This window comes from Arachis stenosperma, chromosome 1, assembly GCF_014773155.1.
Source record: "Arachis stenosperma cultivar V10309 chromosome 1, arast.V10309.gnm1.PFL2, whole genome shotgun sequence".
In the NCBI taxonomy this organism is placed as follows: Eukaryota; Viridiplantae; Streptophyta; class Magnoliopsida; order Fabales; family Fabaceae; genus Arachis; species Arachis stenosperma.
In genome coordinates, this window is record NC_080377.1 from 135,986,022 (window position 1) to 136,002,973 (window position 16,952).

The window sequence follows — 16,952 nt, forward strand, 5'->3', positions numbered from 1 at the left end:
CGAGGATGGGAGGTAGCCACTGACAACGGTGAAACCCTACACGAGCTTGCCATGGAAAGGAGTAAGAAGGATTGGATGAAGGCAGTAGGAAAGCAGAGAGACGGAAGGGAAGGCATCTTCATACGCTTGTCTGAAGCTCCTACACCAATGATATACATAAGTATCACTATCTTTATCTTCTATGTTATTTTCGTTCATCATCATATACAATTGAGTTTGCCTGACTAAGATTTACAAGATGACCATAGCTTGCTTCAATGCTAACAATCTCCGTGGGATCGACCCTTACTCACGTAAGGTATTACTTGGACGACCCAGTGCACTTGCTGGTTAGTTGTGCGAAGTTGTGTAATGCCATGGAATTGAACTACCAAGTTCTTGGAGTTCATGACCGGGGATTATGAGAGTTGTGAAAAGTATTGTTCACAATTTCGCGCACCAAAGGACATTCTTGAAGACGGCCCGTTTCAAGCTAGACGCACACTCGGGAGTCTATTCTTTTGAGTCGGATGGCGAGTTAGTCAAGTTCACCCTGGAGGAGTCCAACAAACCCATTCTTAAGGCCTATTCCATTTTTGGGTGTGACATAGTTGAAGACAAAGTGATTGAGGATATAAAGGAACAAGGAAAAGATGAGGTTGCCAAGAAGTCACATTCAAAGGATCATGCTCAATCCAAGAATGCCAAGGAGTTGGAGATTTTTCTCCTTGGGGAAGTTCTTAAGTGACCAATGAAGCCATGCAAGTCCAACTTAGGACTCTAAACCAAAGTTCTTGGTGGGAGACACCCACTATGGTGACATTTTTCTAACTCTATCTCTTGTTTATAGCTTTTTGAATTACTTATTTTCTTGTAATATAATGATTTGCATAGGTTGGATTTAATAACTTTGAGTTAAAGAGGTTAGAATTTCTTGTGGACTATGATTGTATGCTTGTTTGAATGATTTGGGGTTAATATGTTGATTTTCCAAGGTTAGGAACCTTAGTTTTATGGAGAAAATAATTTTCTGAAACAGGGCATTTGTGCATCCGCACCACCCTGCGCGTGCGCACAAAGCTGTGTTTTTCGCCATCTGTGCGGGTGCACAAGCCTGTGCATCCACACACGCTTTGACATGCCCTCTGGTGGCAGCACCAGCACAGCATGTGCGTGCGCACTGCCCCTTTTCTCTGCTCTGTGCGTGCGCACACCTGCGTGCGTATGCATACGTTCCCTTTCGTGCCTTGTTTGTGCGTCCGCACATCGCTTGTAAGCCCCTCTGATGGGAGCAAGGGAACGGTTTGTGCGAGCGCACACCTTCCCCTTTCTTATCGTCTGTGCGTGCACATGGACCTGTGTGCGCACGCACATGTGCTTTTGTCTACAAGTTAAAAAAAAAGAAGAGAGAGTCCTTCTGTGCGTTCGCACCTTTTGGTGCACTCGCACGCCCTTTTGCAACCTCTCTGGTTGCAGCGATCGCACGCTGTGTGCATTCGCTCCTTCTCTAAGGTGTCGCTGCTGTGCGTCCACATAAGTCGCGAATTGGGCGTTAATAGGGTGAGCTGCCCTGTTGAGGGGTAGTGATGAGCGGATAATTTATACGCTTTTTGGCATTGTTTTTAGTATGTTTTAGTTAGTTTTTATTATATTTTTATTAGTTTTTAGTTAAAATTCACTTTTCTGGACTTTACTATGAGTTTGTGTGTTTTTCTGTGATTTCAGGTATTTTCTGGCTGAAATTGAGGGACCTGAGCAAAAATCTGATTCAGAGGCTGAAATGGACTGCAGATGCTGTTGGATTCTGACCTCCCTGCACTCGAAGTAGATTTTCTGGAGCTACAGAAGCCCAATTGGCGAGCTCTCAACTGCGTTGGAAAGTAGACATCCTGGGCTTTCCAGCAATTTATAATAGTTTATACTTTGCCCGAGATTTGATGGCCCAAACAGGCATTCCAAGTCAGCTCAAGAATTCTGGTGTTTAACGCCGGAACTGGCACAAGCATGGGAGTTAAACGCCCAAACTGGCACAAAAGCTGGCGTTTAACTCCAAGAAAAGTCTCTACACATGAAAGCTTCAATGCTCAGCCCAAGCACACACCAAGTGGGCCCGGAAGTAGATTTTTATGTCATTTACTCATTTCTATAAACCCTAGGCTACTAGTTCTCTACAAATAGGACCTTTTGCTATTGTATTTTCATCTTTTGATCACTTTAGATCTTAGGATCATCTTTGGACGTCTAGTTCTTAGATTATGGGAGGCTGGCTATTCGGCCATGCCTAGACCTTGTTCTTATGTATTTTCAACGGTGGAGTTTCTACACACCATAGATTAAGGTGTGGAGCTATATTGTACCTCGAGTATCAATGCAATTACTATTGTTCTTCTATTCAATTCGGCTTATTCTTGTTCTAAGATATCATTTGTTCCTCAACTTCATGAATGTGATGATCCGTGACACTCATCATCATTCTCACCTATGAACGTGTGCCTGACAACCACCTCCGTTCTACCTTAGATTGAGTGGATATCTCTTGGATCCCTTAATCAGAATCTTCGTGGTATAAGCTAGAATTGATGGCGGCATTCAAGAGAATCCGGAAGGTCTAAACCTTGTCTGTGGTATTCTGAGTAGGATTCAAGGATTGAATGACTGTGACGAGCTTCAAACTCGCGATTGTGGGGCGTTAGTGACAGGCGCAAAAGAATCACTGGATTCTATTCTGACATGATCGAGAACCGACAGCTGAATAGCCCTGATGTGACAGAGGGCGTTGAACATTTTCACTGAGAGGATGGGAGGTAGCCATTAACAACAATGAAACCCTACATACAGCTTGCCATGGAAAGGAGTAAGAAGGATTGGATGAAGACAGTAGGAAAGCAGAGAGACGAAAGGGACAAAGCATCTCCATACGCTTATCTGAAATTCTCACCAATGAATTACATAAGTATCTCTATCTTTATCTTATGTTTTATTTATCTTTTAACCCTCCATAACCATTTGAATCCGCCTGACTGAGATTTACAAGATGATCATAGCTTGCTTCATACTGACAATCTCCGTGGGATCGACCCTTACTCGCGTAAGGTTTATTACTTGGACGACCCAGTACACTTGCTGGTTAGTTGTGCGAAGTTGTGATAAAGAGTTGAGATTGTAATTGAGCGTACCATGTTGATGGCACCATTGATGATCACAATTTCGTGCACCAAGTTTTTGGCGCCGTTGCCTGGGATTGTTTGAGTTTGGACAACTGACGGTTTATCTTGTTGCTTAGCTTAGGTATTTTTCTTCAGAGTTCTTAAGAAAGAATTCTAGTGTTTCAAGGTGATGTTCTTATCATCACCAAAGCTGATTGATTCTCATCAATTTAGCTCTTGAATGCAATGTCCTGCTGAAGCTTGGCTAGCTGGTGGACGAAATTGTGATCACTTGTTATTTTGTTTATAAAGGATGTATACTCTTATGGCACTGTTTATTTTCTTCACAACTCCGTTCAACTAACCAGCAAGTGTACTGGGTCGTCCAAGTAATAACCTTACGTGAGTAAGGGTCGAATCCACAGAGATTGTTGGTATGAAGCAAGCTATGGTCACCTTGTAGATCTCAGTCAGGCGAATTTAAACATGATATTTTATTGGATTAAATAATAAATAAAAAGGAATAATAAAAAGGATAGAAATACTTATGCCGATTCATTGGTAGGAATTTCAGATAAGCGGAATGGAGGTGCTGTAGAGCTCACGGACGCCTGCTCTCCTATTCCTTCTACTCAATCCTTCTTACTCCTTTCCATGGCAAGCTTTGTATAGGGGTTCACCATCAACTGTGGCTACTTTTATCCTCACGGGGAAATATCCTATGCGGCTGTCACTCGCACAGCTAACCAGTCTGGAGGCATCACCCATGGTTGATGGCTACATCCCATCCTCGCAGTGAAAGCTAATGCTCACGCACTCTGTCACAGTACGGCCAATCACCGGTTGGTTCCCTCCCCTACTGGAATAGAATCCATTGATTCTTTTGCGTTGTCACTACGCCCAACAGGTTACAAGTTTGAAGCACGTCACAGTCATTCATTACCGGAATCCTACTCGGACACCACAGACAAGGTAGACTTTCCGGATTCCCAGGATCCTACTCGGAACACCACAGACAAGGTTGGACTTTCCAGATCCCCATAAATGCCGCCATCTATCTAGCTTATACCACGAAGATTCTGTTGGGGAATCTAAGAGATACACATTCAAGCTTCTTTGCATGTAGAACGGAAGTGGTTGTCAATCACGCACGTTCATAAGTGAGAATGATAATGAGGGTTATCTAACTCATCACATTCATCATGTTCTTGGGTACGAATGAATATCTTGGAATAAGAATAAGAGAGATTTGAATAAAAGAAGATAGAATTTCATTAATACTTGAGGTACAGCAGAGCTCCACACCCTTGATCTATGGTGTGCAGAAACTCCACCGTTGAAAATACATAAGCAAAAGAGGTTCAGGCATGGCCGAATGGCCAGCCCTCTCCTAACGTGATCAATGATCTCCTAAGATGAAGAATAAAACAAAACTGAGACCAAAGATGTCTAATACAATAGATAAATGTCCTATATATACTAGACTAGCTCCTAGGGTTTACATGAGTAAGTAATTGATGCATAAATCCACTTCCGGGGCCCACTTGGTGTGTGCTTGGGCTGAGCTTGATCAATCCACGAGCTGAGGTATTTCTTGGCGTTGAACTTTGAGTTATGACGTGTTTTGGGCGTTCAACTCCGGATCATGACGTTTTTCTGGCGTTTAACTCCAGACAGCAGCATGAACTTGGCGTTTAACGCCAAGTTACGTCGTCAATCTTCGAATAAAGCATGCACTATTATATATTTCTGGAAAGCCCTGGATGTCTACTTTCCAATGCCGTTGAGAGCGCGCCATTTGGAGTTCTGTAGCTCCAGAAAATCCATTTCGAGTGCAGGGAGGTCAGAATCCAACAGCATCAGCAGTCCTTTTGTCAGCCTTTTTCAGAGTTTTGCTCAAATCCCTCAATTTCAGTCAGAATTTACCTGAAATCACAGAAAAACACACAAACTCATAGTAAAGTCCAGAAATGTGAATTTAACATAAAAACTAAGGAAAACATCCCTAAAAGTAGCTTAAACTTACTAAAAACTATATAAAAACAATGCCAAAAAGCGTATAAATTATCCGCTCATCACAACACCAAACTTAAATTGTTGCTTGTCCCCAAGCAACTGAAAATCAAATAGGATAAAAAGAAGAGAATATACTATAAAGTCCAAAATATCAATGAATATTAATTTAATTACATGAGCGGGACTTGTAGCTTTTTGCTTCTGAACAGTTTTGGCATCTCACTTTTTCCTTTGAAGTTTATGAATGATTGGCTTCTCTAGGAACTTAGAATTTCGGATAGTGTTATTGACTTTCCTAGTTAAGCATGTTGATTCTTGAACACAGCTACTTATGAGTCTTGGCTGTGGCCCTAAGCACTTTGTCTTCCAGTATTACCACCGGATACACAAATGCCACAGACACATAACTGGGTGAACCTTTTCAGATTGTGACTTAGCTTTGCTAAAGTCCCCAGTTAGTGGTGTCCAGAGCTCTTAAGCACACTCTTTTTGCTTTGGATCACGACTTTAACCACTCAGTCTCAAGCTTTTCACTTGGACCTTCATGACACAAGCACATGGTTAGGGACAGCTTGGTTTAGCCGCTTAGGCCTGGATTTTAATTTCCTTGGGCCCTCCTATCCATTGATGCTCAAAGCCTTGGATCCTTTTTTTACCCTTGCCTTTTGGTTTTAAGGGCTATTGGCTTTTTCTACTGCTCCTTCTTTTTCTATATACTCTTTTTAGCTCCATTTTTTTTTCGAATGCTTCTTCTTTTTCACTGCTTTTTCTTGCTTCAAGAATCAATTTCATGATGTTTTTCAGATCATCAATAACATTTCTCTTTGTTCATCATTCTTTCAAGAGCCAACAATTTTAACACTCATAAACAACAAGATTCAAAGACATATGCACTGTTCATTCATTCATTCAGAAAACAAAAAGCATTGTCACCACATCAATATAATTAAACTAAATTCAATAATAATTTCGAAAATTATGTACTTCTTGTTCTTTTAAATTAAAACATTTTTCTTTTAAGAGAGGTGAAGGATTAATGGAATTTATTCATAGCTTTAAGGCATGGTTACATACTAATGATCATGAAATAAAGACACAAAACATGGATAAACACAATAATTAAAAACCGAAAACAGAAAGAAATAAGAACAAGGAATGAATCCACCTGAGTGAGGGTGGCGCCTTCTTGAAGGTCCAATGGTGCTCTTTGAGCTCCTTTATGTCTCTTCCTTGCCTTTGTTGCTCCTCCCTTATTGCTTTTTGCTCTTCTCTTATTTCTTGGAGAATGATGGAGTGCTCATGATGTTCCACCCTTAGTTGCTTCCAATATTTGTGTGGAGGATAACTTATCCCCTGAGGTATCTTAGGGATCTCTTGATTTGCAGCCACATGTTCTACCACTGAGCTATGATGGCTTATATTTTTAGTCTTTCCATCTTCCATAACTCAGAGGTGGAAGCTTTTGTCTTCCCTTTGAGGTTTCTCTGGCCTTAGGTGCCATTAATGGTAATGGAAAAGCAAAAAAAGCTATGCTTTTACCACACCAAACTTAAAATATTGCTCGCCCTCGAGCAAGAGAAGAAAGAAAAGAAGAAGAAGAAAAGAGATGGAACAGAGTGAGGGGAGATGGATTCGGCTATATGGGTGGGATTGGGTGGGAAAGAATTTTGAATCTTGAAGGTGAGTGGGGTTTATGGGAAAGAGTGAGTGGTGAATGAAAAAATAGAAGGGATGACCATGAATGGAGAGATAGAGGGCGAGGTAGATGGGGATCCTGTGAGGTCCACAGATCCTGAGGTGTCAAGGAATTCCATCCCTGCACCAAATAGGCATGTAAAGTGCCTTCGTGCATCATTCTGGCGTTTAAACGCCCATTGGTGCACGTTCTGGGCGTTCAACGCCCATGTAATGCATGTTTCTGGCGTTGAACGCCAGTTTCATGCTTGTTCCTGGCGTTCAGCGCCAGTTTGTCCTCTCTGTGCACCATCCTGGCGTTTAACGCCAGGTTGTTGCTTGTTTTGGGCGTTCAGCGCCAGAATGGTGCTCTGTTCTGGCGTTGAACGCCGGCCAGATGCACCTTCTGGGCGTTGAACGCCAGCCCGTGCGTCCTCCAGGGTGAAAAATTTTTTCTTCTGTTTTTGACTCTGTTTTTAATTTTCTTAATTTTTCGTGACTCCTCATGATCATGTACCTAATTAAACACAAAATAACAATAAAATAGTATAAAATAGTAATTAGATAAATAAAATTGGGTTGCCTCCCAACAAGCGCTTCTTTAATGTCAATAGCTTGACAGTGGCTCTCATGGAGCCACAAGGTGATCAGGTCAATGTTAGTGTATGGTGGTCCACACCAAACTTAGAGTTTGGATATGGGATCATAACACCAAACTTAGAGTTTGGTTGTGGCCTCACAACACCAAACTTAGAGTTTGATTGTGGAGGTTCTTCTTCTTGACTCTGAACTGAGAGAAGCTCTTCTTGCTTACTCTCTTTTGTCACAGAGGGATGGCCATGTGCCTGAAACACAAGGTAGTCCCCATTTAATTGAAGAACTAACTCACCTCTGTTGACATCTATCACAGCTCCTGCTGTGGCTAGGAAAGGTCTTCCTAGGATGATGCATTCATCATCTTCCTTCCTAGTGTCTAGGATTATGAAATCAGTAGGGATGTAAAGGCCTTTAACCCTTACTAGCACGTCCTCTACTATTCCATAAGCTTGTCTTATGGACTTATATGCCAATTGTAATGAGAACAAGGCAGGTTGTACCTCAATGATTCCCAGCTTCTCCATTACAGAGAGTGGCATAAGATTTATTCCTGACCCAAGATCACATAGAGCTTTTTCAAAGCTCATGGTGCCAATGGTGCAAGGTATTAGAAACTTGCCAGGATCTTGTTTCTTTTGAGGTAGAGTTATTTGAATCCAAGTATCTAGTTCACTGATGAGCAAGGGAGGTTCACTTTCCCAAGTCTCATTACCAAATAGCTTGGCATTCAGCTTCATGATAGCTCCTAAATATAGAGCAGCTTGCTCTCCAGTCACATCTTCATTCTCTTCAGAGGATGAATATTCTTCAGAGCTCATGAATGGCAGAAGGAGATTTAAAGGAATCTCTATGGTCTCTATATGAGCCTCATATTCCTCAGGATCCTTAATAGGAGACTCCTTCTTGCTTGAGGGACGTCCCAGGAGGTCTTCCTCACTGGGATTTTTGTCCTCCTCCTCCTTGGTGCATTCGGCCACTTTGATTAAATCAATGGCCTTGCACTCTCCTTTTGGATTTTCTTCTGTATTACTTGGGAGAGTACTGGGAGGAGTGTCAATGACTTTCTTACTCAGCTGGCCCACTTGTGCCTCCAAATTTCTAATGGAGGATCTTGTTTCATTCATGAAACTGAAAGTGGCCTTTGACAGATCAGAAACTATATTGGCTAAATTAGAAGTGTTTTGTTCAGAGTTCTCTGTCTGTTGCTGAGAAGATGATGGATATGGCTTACTATTATTCAGCCTTGTGCGTCCACCATTGTTAAAACCTTGTTGAGGTTTTTGTTGATCCTTCCATGAGAAATTTGGATGATTTCTCCATGATGAGTTATAGGTGTTTCCATAAGGTTCACCTAAGTAATTAACCTCTGCCATGGCAGGGTTCTCAGGATCATAAGCTTCTTCAGAAGCTGCCTCTCTAGTACTATTGGATGCATGTTGCAATCCATTCAGATTTTGAGAGATCATGTTGACCTGTTGAGTCAACATTTTGTTCTGAGCCAATATGGCATTCAGAGCATCAATTTCAAGAACTCCTTTCTTCTGAGGTATCCCAGTGTTCACGGAATTCCTCTCAGAGGTGTACATAAACTGGTTGTTTGCAACCATGTCAATGAGTTCTTGAGCCTCTTCAGGCATTTTCTTCAGGTGAATAGATCCACCTGCAGAATGGTCCAATGACATTTTCGAAAATTCAGAGAGACCATAATAGAATATATCTAATATGGTCCATTCTGAAAACATGTCAGATGGACATCTCTTGGTCAGCTGCTTGTACCTTTCCCAAGCTTCATAGAGGGATTCACCATCTTTTGTTTGAAGGTTTGAACATCCACTCTCAGCTTGCTCAGCTTTTGAGGAGGAAAGAATTTATCTAAGAATGCAGTGACAAGCTTATCCCATGAGTCCAGGCTATCCTTGGGTTGTGAATCCAACCATACTCTAGCTCTGTCTCTTACAGCAAAAGGGAAAAGCAAGAGTCTGTAGACTTCAGGATTAACTCCATTCGTCTTAACAGTGTCACAGATCTGCAAGAACTCAGTTAAAAACTGGTAAGGATCTTCAGATGGAAGTCCATAAAACTTGCAGTTTTGTTGCATTAAAGCAACTAGTTGAGGCTTAAGCTCAAAGTTATTGGCTCCAATGGCAGGAATGGAGATGCTTCTTCCATCAAACTTGGACGTTGGCTTTGTGAAGTCTCCAAGCATTCTCCTTGCATTATTATTATTATTTTCGGCTGCCATGTCCTTCTCCTGTTCGAAAATTTCTGAAAGGTTGTTTCTCTTAAAGATGTTTTTGGATTGTTGTAATTTAGCTTCTCTTAATTTTCTCTTCAGAGTCCTTTCAGGTTCTGGATCAATTTCAACAAGAGTGCCTTTATCCTTGTTCCTGCTCATATGAAAGAGAAGAAAACAAGAAAAGAAAGAGGAATCCTCTATGTCACAGTATAGATTCCTTTATGTTAGTAGAAAAAGAAGGGGGTAGAAGAAGAGTGGAAGAAAAAAACACAACTGTGAGGATGGCAGAGATGTGAGATGAGATGTTAGGATATGAATGAAGAGAGGTGAAGAGAAGTGTTAGTAATTAAATAATTAAATAGAAGAAGAAAAGAGAAGAGAGATTTCGAAATTAATTTTGAAAAAGGTTAGTGTTTTTCGAAAATATTAAAATTAAAACATGAAGCAATTAATTAATTAAAAAGAATTTTTGAAAAAGGGATGAGATATTTTCGAAAATTAGAAGAGGGAAAAGTAGTTAGGTGGTTTTGAAAAAGGATAAGAAACAAACAAAAGTTAGTTAGTTGATTGAAAAAGATTTGAAATCAAATTGAAAAGATAAGAAGATAGTAAGTTAGATAAGATATTTTGAAATTAAATTTTGAAAAAGATAAAATTTTGAAAAAGATAAAATAAAAGATAAAAAGATTTAATTCAAAAATTTTGAAATTATTTACTTCACTAACAAGAAACTACAAGATAAGATTCTAGAATTTAAAGATTGAACCTTTCTTAACAAGAAAGTAACAAACTTCAAATTTTTGAACCAATCACATTAATTATTAGTGAATTTTCAAAAATTACATATAAAGATAAGAAAAAGATTTTGAAATAATTTGAAAAAGATTTTTGAAATTTTCGAAAAATAGAAAAATTGAAAAAGATATGATTTTTGAAAAAGATTTTAAAAAAATAAGATTTTTAAAATTGAAATTTTGACTTGACTTGTAAGAAACAACTAATTTTGAAAATTTTGACCAAGTCAACCCAAATTTCGAAAATTTGGAGGGAAATAAGGAAAAGATATTTTTTTGATTTTTAAATTTTTAAGGAAAAACACAAAAATGACCCAAAACATGAAAATTTTGGATCAAGACACAAGATGCATGCAAGAATGCTATGAATGTCAAGATGAACACCAAGAACACTTTGAAGATCATGATGAACATCAAGAACACAATTTTGAAAAAATTTTGATGCAAAGAAAACATGCAAGACACCAAACTTAGAAATCTTTAATGCTTGGAAAATATGAATGCAAAAATGCACATGAAAAACAAGAAAAGACACAAAACAAGAAATCATCAAGATCAAACAAGAAGACTTGTCAAGAACAACTTGAAGATCATGAAGAACACTATGAATGCATGGAATTTTCGAAAAAAATGCAAGAAAAAATTTTAAAGCATGCAATTGACACCAAACTTAAAAATCAACATAGGATTCAAACAAGAAACATAAAATATTTTTGATTTTTATGATTTTATGATTTTTTTGTATTTTTATTAATATTTTTCGAAAATAATGTTTTGAAAAACGAAAAATAAAAAGAAAAATTTTGAAAAAGATTTTTGAAAAAAAAATTACCTAATCTGAGCAACAAGATGAACCGTCAGTTGTCCATACTCGAACAATCCCCGGCAACGGTGCCAAAAACTTGGTGGACGAAATTGTGATCACTTGTTATTTTGTTTATAAAGGATGTATACTCTTATGGCACTGTTTATTTTCTTCACAACTCCGTTCAACTAACCAGCAAGTGTACTGGGTCGTCCAAGTAATAACCTTACGTGAGTAAGGGTCGAATCCACAGAGATTGTTGGTATGAAGCAAGCTATGGTCACCTTGTAGATCTCAGTCAGGCGAATTTAAACATGATATTTTATTGGATTAAATAATAAATAAAAAGGATAGAAATACTTATGCCGATTCATTGGTAGGAATTTCAGATAAGCGGAATGGAGGTGCTGTAGAGCTCACGGACGCCTGCTCTCCTATTCCTTCTACTCAATCCTTCTTACTCCTTTCCATGGCAAGCTTTGTATAGGGGTTCACCATCAACTGTGGCTACTTTCATCCTCACGGGGAAATATCCTATGCGGCTGTCACTCGCACAACTAACCAGTCTGGAGGCATCACCCATGGTTGATGGCTACATCCCATCCTCGCAGTGAAAGCTAATGCTCACGCACTCTGTCACAGTACGGCCAATCACCGGTTGGTTCCCTCCCCTACTGGAATAGAATCCATTGATTCTTTTGCGTTGTCACTACGCCCAACAGGTTACAAGTTTGAAGCACGTCACAGTCATTCATTACCGGAATCCTACTCGGACACCACAGACAAGGTAGACTTTCCGGATTCCCAGGATCCTACTCGGAACACCACAGACAAGGTTGGACTTTCCAGATCCCCATAAATGCCGCCATCTATCTAGCTTATACCACGAAGATTCTGTTGGGAATCTAAGAGATACACATTCAAGCTTCTTTGCATGATACACATTCAAGCTTCTTTGCATGTACGGAAGTGGTTGTCAATCACGCACGTTCATAAGTGAGAATGATAATGAGGGTTATCTAACTCATCACATTCATCATGTTCTTGGGTACGAATGAATATCTTGGAATAAGAATAAGAGATTTGAATAAAAGAAGATAGAATTTCATTAATACTTGAGGTACAGCAGAGCTCCACACCCTTGATCTATGGTGTGCAGAAACTCCACCGTTGAAAATACATAAGCAAAAGAGGTTCAGGCATGGCCGAATGGCCAGCCCTCTCCTAACGTGATCAATGATCCTAAGATGAAGAATAAACACAAACTGAGACCAAATATGTCTAATACAATAGATAAATGTCCTATATATACTAGACTAGCTCCTAGGGTTTACATGAGTAAGTAATTGATGCATAAATCCACTTCCGGGGCCCACTTGGTGTGTGCTTGGGCTGAGCTTGATCAATCCACGAGCTGAGGCATTTCTTGGCGTTGAACTTTGAGTTATGACGTGTTTTGGGCGTTCAACTCCGGATCATGACGTTTTTCTGGCGTTTAACTCCAGACAGCAGCATGAACTTGGCGTTTAACGCCAAGTTACGTCGTCAATCTTCGAATAAAGCATGGACTATTATATATTGCTGGAAAGCCCTGGATGTCTACTTTCCAATGCCGTTGAGAGCGCGCCATTTGGAGTTCTGTAGCTCCAGAAAATCCATTTCGAGTGCAGGGAGGCCAGAATCCAACAGCATCAGCAGTCCTTTTGTCAGCCTTTTTCAGAGTTTTGCTCAAATCCCTCAATTTCAGTCAGAATTTACCTGAAATCACAGAAAAACACACAAACTCATAGTAAAGTCCAGAAATGTGAATTTAACATAAAAACTAAGGAAAACATCCCTAAAAGTAGCTTAAACTTACTAAAAACTATATAAAAACAATGCCAAAAAGCGTATAAATTATCCGCTCATCACTAGCCATGTCTAATTTCTTTAGACTGAAGCTTTAGACTAACATTGCATGATTCCTAGAATTCTCATTAAGAATTTTGATACCCTTATTTTCTTTTTCACTCAATTTTCAAAAAAAAAGCACAAAAAAATTACAAAATCATAAAAACCAAAAATATTTTATGTTTCTTGTTGAGTCTAGTGTCTCATTTTAAGTTTGGTGTCAATTGCATGTTTCTATTCTTCTTGCATTTTTCGAATTCATTCATGTGTCTTAATTGATCTTCAAGTTGTTCTTGATGATTTCCTTGTTCTGATCTTTAAATTCTCTTGTCTTGAATGTTTTGTTGTTTCTCATATGCATTCTCATTTTGTTAGTGTCAATAGTATACAAACTTCTATGTTTGGTGTCTTGCATGCATTGTTTATTTGATCTTAGTTTCATTTTGATTATTCCTCATTATTAAAAATTTAAAAATTTTTTTTAATTTGTGTCTTTTCAAGTTATTAATACAGAGAATTGAAGATTCAGAACATACAGCAGAGGAATTACACAGAAAAAGGCTGGGCGTTCAAAACACCCAGTGAGGAAGGAAAACTGGTGTTTAAACGCCCAGCCAGGCACCCAAAAGGGGTGAGTTTTGGGCGTTAAACGCCAGAATGTATACCATTCTGGGCGTTTAACGCCAGGATGGCACAAGAGGGAGGATTTTGTTTTTAATTCAGATTTTTTTTCAAGTTTCCATAATTTTTCAAAATCAAATCTTTTTCAAATCATATCTTTTCAATCATATATTTTCAAAATCAATTTCTTTCCATTTTCAAAGATACTTGCTAACAATTAATGATTTAATTCAACATTTCAAGTATGTTACCTTTTCTGTTGAGAAAGGTTTAATGTTTGAATCATATCTTTTCTTGTTAGCCAAGTCATTAATTTTAAAAATCAAATCTTTTTAAATTGTTTCTCAATCATATCTTTTCAATCACATCTTTTTTAAAAACCATAACTTTTCAATCATATCTTTTTAATCAAATATTTTTCAAAATAGTTTTCAATCATATCTTTTTGATTTATAATTTCAAAATCTTTTTCAAAAATCACTTTATTTCTTTCCCAATCATATTTTTTGAAAATCATTCTTAAATTTTCAAAATGTTTTTAAAATCTTTTTAATTTATTTTCGAAAATTTCTTCCCCTCTTCTCACATCCTTCTATTTATGGACTAACACTACTCCTCAATGCACAATTCGAACTCTATCTTTGTTGATAAGTTCGAATTCTTCTACCTCTTCCTTCTATTTCTCTTTTCCTCTGACACCTCAAGGAATCTCTATACTGTGACATAGAGGATTCCATATTTTCTTGTTCTCTTCTCTTTCATATGAGCAGGAGCAAAGACAAAAGCATTCTTGTTGAGGCTGACCCTGAACATTAAAGGACTTGAAGCGAAAGCTAAGAGAAGCTAGGGCACAACTCTCTATAGAGGACCTATCAGAAATCTTCAAACAAGAAGAAGACATGGCAACCGAAAACAACAACAATGCCAACAATGCAAGGAAGGTGCTGGGTGACTTTACTGCACCTACTCCCGACTTCTATGGGAGAAGCATCTCTATCCCTGCCATTGAAGCAAACAACTTTGAGCTTAAGCCTCAATTAGTTTCTCTAATGCAATAGAATTGCAAGTTCCATGGACTTCCATTGGAAGATCCTCATCAGTTTTTAGCTGAGATCTTGCAAATCTGTGACACTGTCAAGACCAATGGGGTTGACCATGAGGTCTACAGACTTATGCTATTCCCTTTTGCTGTAAGAGACAGAGCTAGGATATGGTTGGACTCACAACCTAAAGAAAGCCTGAACTCTTGGGAAAAGCTAGTCAATGCCTTCTTGGCAAAGTTCTTTCCACCTCAAAAATTGAGTAAGCTTAGAGTGGAAGTCCAAACCTTCAGACAGAAGGAAGGTGAATCCCTCTATGAAGCTTGGGAAAGATACAAACAATTGATCAGAAAGTGTCCTTCTGACATGCTTTCTGAATGGAGCATCATAGGTATCTTCTATGATGGTCTGTCTGAACTGTCCAAGATGTCACTGGACAGTTCTACTGGAGGATCTCTTCATTTGAAGAAGACGCCTGTAGAAGCTCAAGAACTCATTGAAATGGTTACAAATAACCAATTCATGTACACTTCTGAAAGGAATCCTGTGAACAATGGGACGAATCAGAAGAAAGGAGTTCTTGAGATTGATACTCTGAATACCATATTAGCTCAGAACAAAATATTGACTCAGTAAGTCAATATGATTTCTCAAAGTTTGTCTGGAATGCAAGCTGCACCAGGCAGTACTAAGGACGCTTCATCTGAAGAAGAAGCTTATGATCCTGAGAACCCTTCAATGGAAGAGGTGAATTACATGGGAGAACCCTATGAAAACACCTATAATCCTTCATGGAGAAATCATCCAAATCTATCATGGAAGGATCAACAGAGACCTCAACAAGGTTTCAACAACAATAATGGTGGAAGAAACAGGTTTAGCAATGGCAAACCTTTTCCATCATCTTTTCAGCAACAAACAGAGAATTCTAAGCAGAGCCACTCTGACTTAGCAACCATAGTCTCTGATCTAATCAAAACCACTCAAAGTTTCATGATTGAAACAAGGTCCTCCATTAGGAATTTGGAGGCACAAGTGGGACAACTGAGTAAGAAAATTACTGAACTCCCTCCTAATACTCTTCCAAGCAACACAGAAAAGAATCTAAAAGGAGAATGTAAGGCCATCAACATGACCCACATGGCCGAACTTGGAGAGGAGGAAGAGGCAGTGATCGCCACTGAGGAAGACCTCAATGGACGTCCACTGGCCTCCAATGAGTTCCCTAATCAGGAACCATGGGAATCTAAGTCTCATAATGAGACCATAGAGATTCCATTGGATTTACTTCTGCCATTCATGAGCTCTGATGAGTATTCTTCCTCTGAAGAGGATGAAGATGTCACTGAAGAGCAAGAAGCTAAATGACAAGTTATTTGGTCATGAGACTTGGGAGGATGAACCCCCTTTGCTCACCAAAGAACTGGATGACTTGACTAGGCAGAGATTACCTCAAAAGAGACAGGACCCTGGGAAGTTCTCAATACCTTGTACCATAGGCACCATGACCTTTAAGAAGGCTCTGTGTGACCTAAGGTCAAGTATAAACCTCATGCCTCTCTCTGTAATGGAGAAGCTAGGGATCTTTGAGGTACAAGCTGTAAGAATCTCACTAGAGATGGCAGACAATTCAAGAAAACAAGCTTATGGACTAGTAGAGGATGTTTTGGTAAAGGTTGAAAAACATTACATCCCTACTGATTTCATAGTCCTAGAGACTGGGAAGTGCATGGATGAATCTATCATCCTTGGCAGACCCTTCCTAGCCACAGCAAAGGCTGTGATTGATGTGGGCAGAGGAGAATTGATCATTCAAGTGAATGAAGAATCCTTTGTGTTTAAGGCTCAAGGATATCCCTCTGATACCATGAAGAGAAAGCATGAAGAGCTTCTCTCAAAACAGAGCCAAACAGAGCCCCCACAGTCAAACTCTAAGTTTGGTGTCGGGAGGCCATAACCAAATTCTAAGTTTGGTGTTGAACCCCCACATTCAAACTCTAAGTTTGGTGTTAGGAGGTTCCAACATTGCTCTGAACATCTATGAGGCTCCATGAGAGCCCACTATCAAGCTACTGACATTAAAGAAGCACTTGTTGGGAGGCAACCCAATGTTATATTTATCTATTTTCCTTTGTTATTTTATGTTTTCTGTAG

The 16,952-nt window shown here is 39.2% G+C and overlaps 1 non-coding gene across 1 annotated transcript; it reads right to left on the reverse strand.

The window, feature by feature from the left end:
• Positions 1-15,062: 15,062 nt before the first annotated feature.
• LOC130950159 (small nucleolar RNA R71) lies at positions 15,063-15,170 on the reverse strand. The gene has a single exon (XR_009073532.1). It is a non-coding gene; the product is annotated as a small nucleolar RNA R71 (small nucleolar RNA).
• Positions 15,171-16,952: the final 1,782 nt, after the last annotated feature.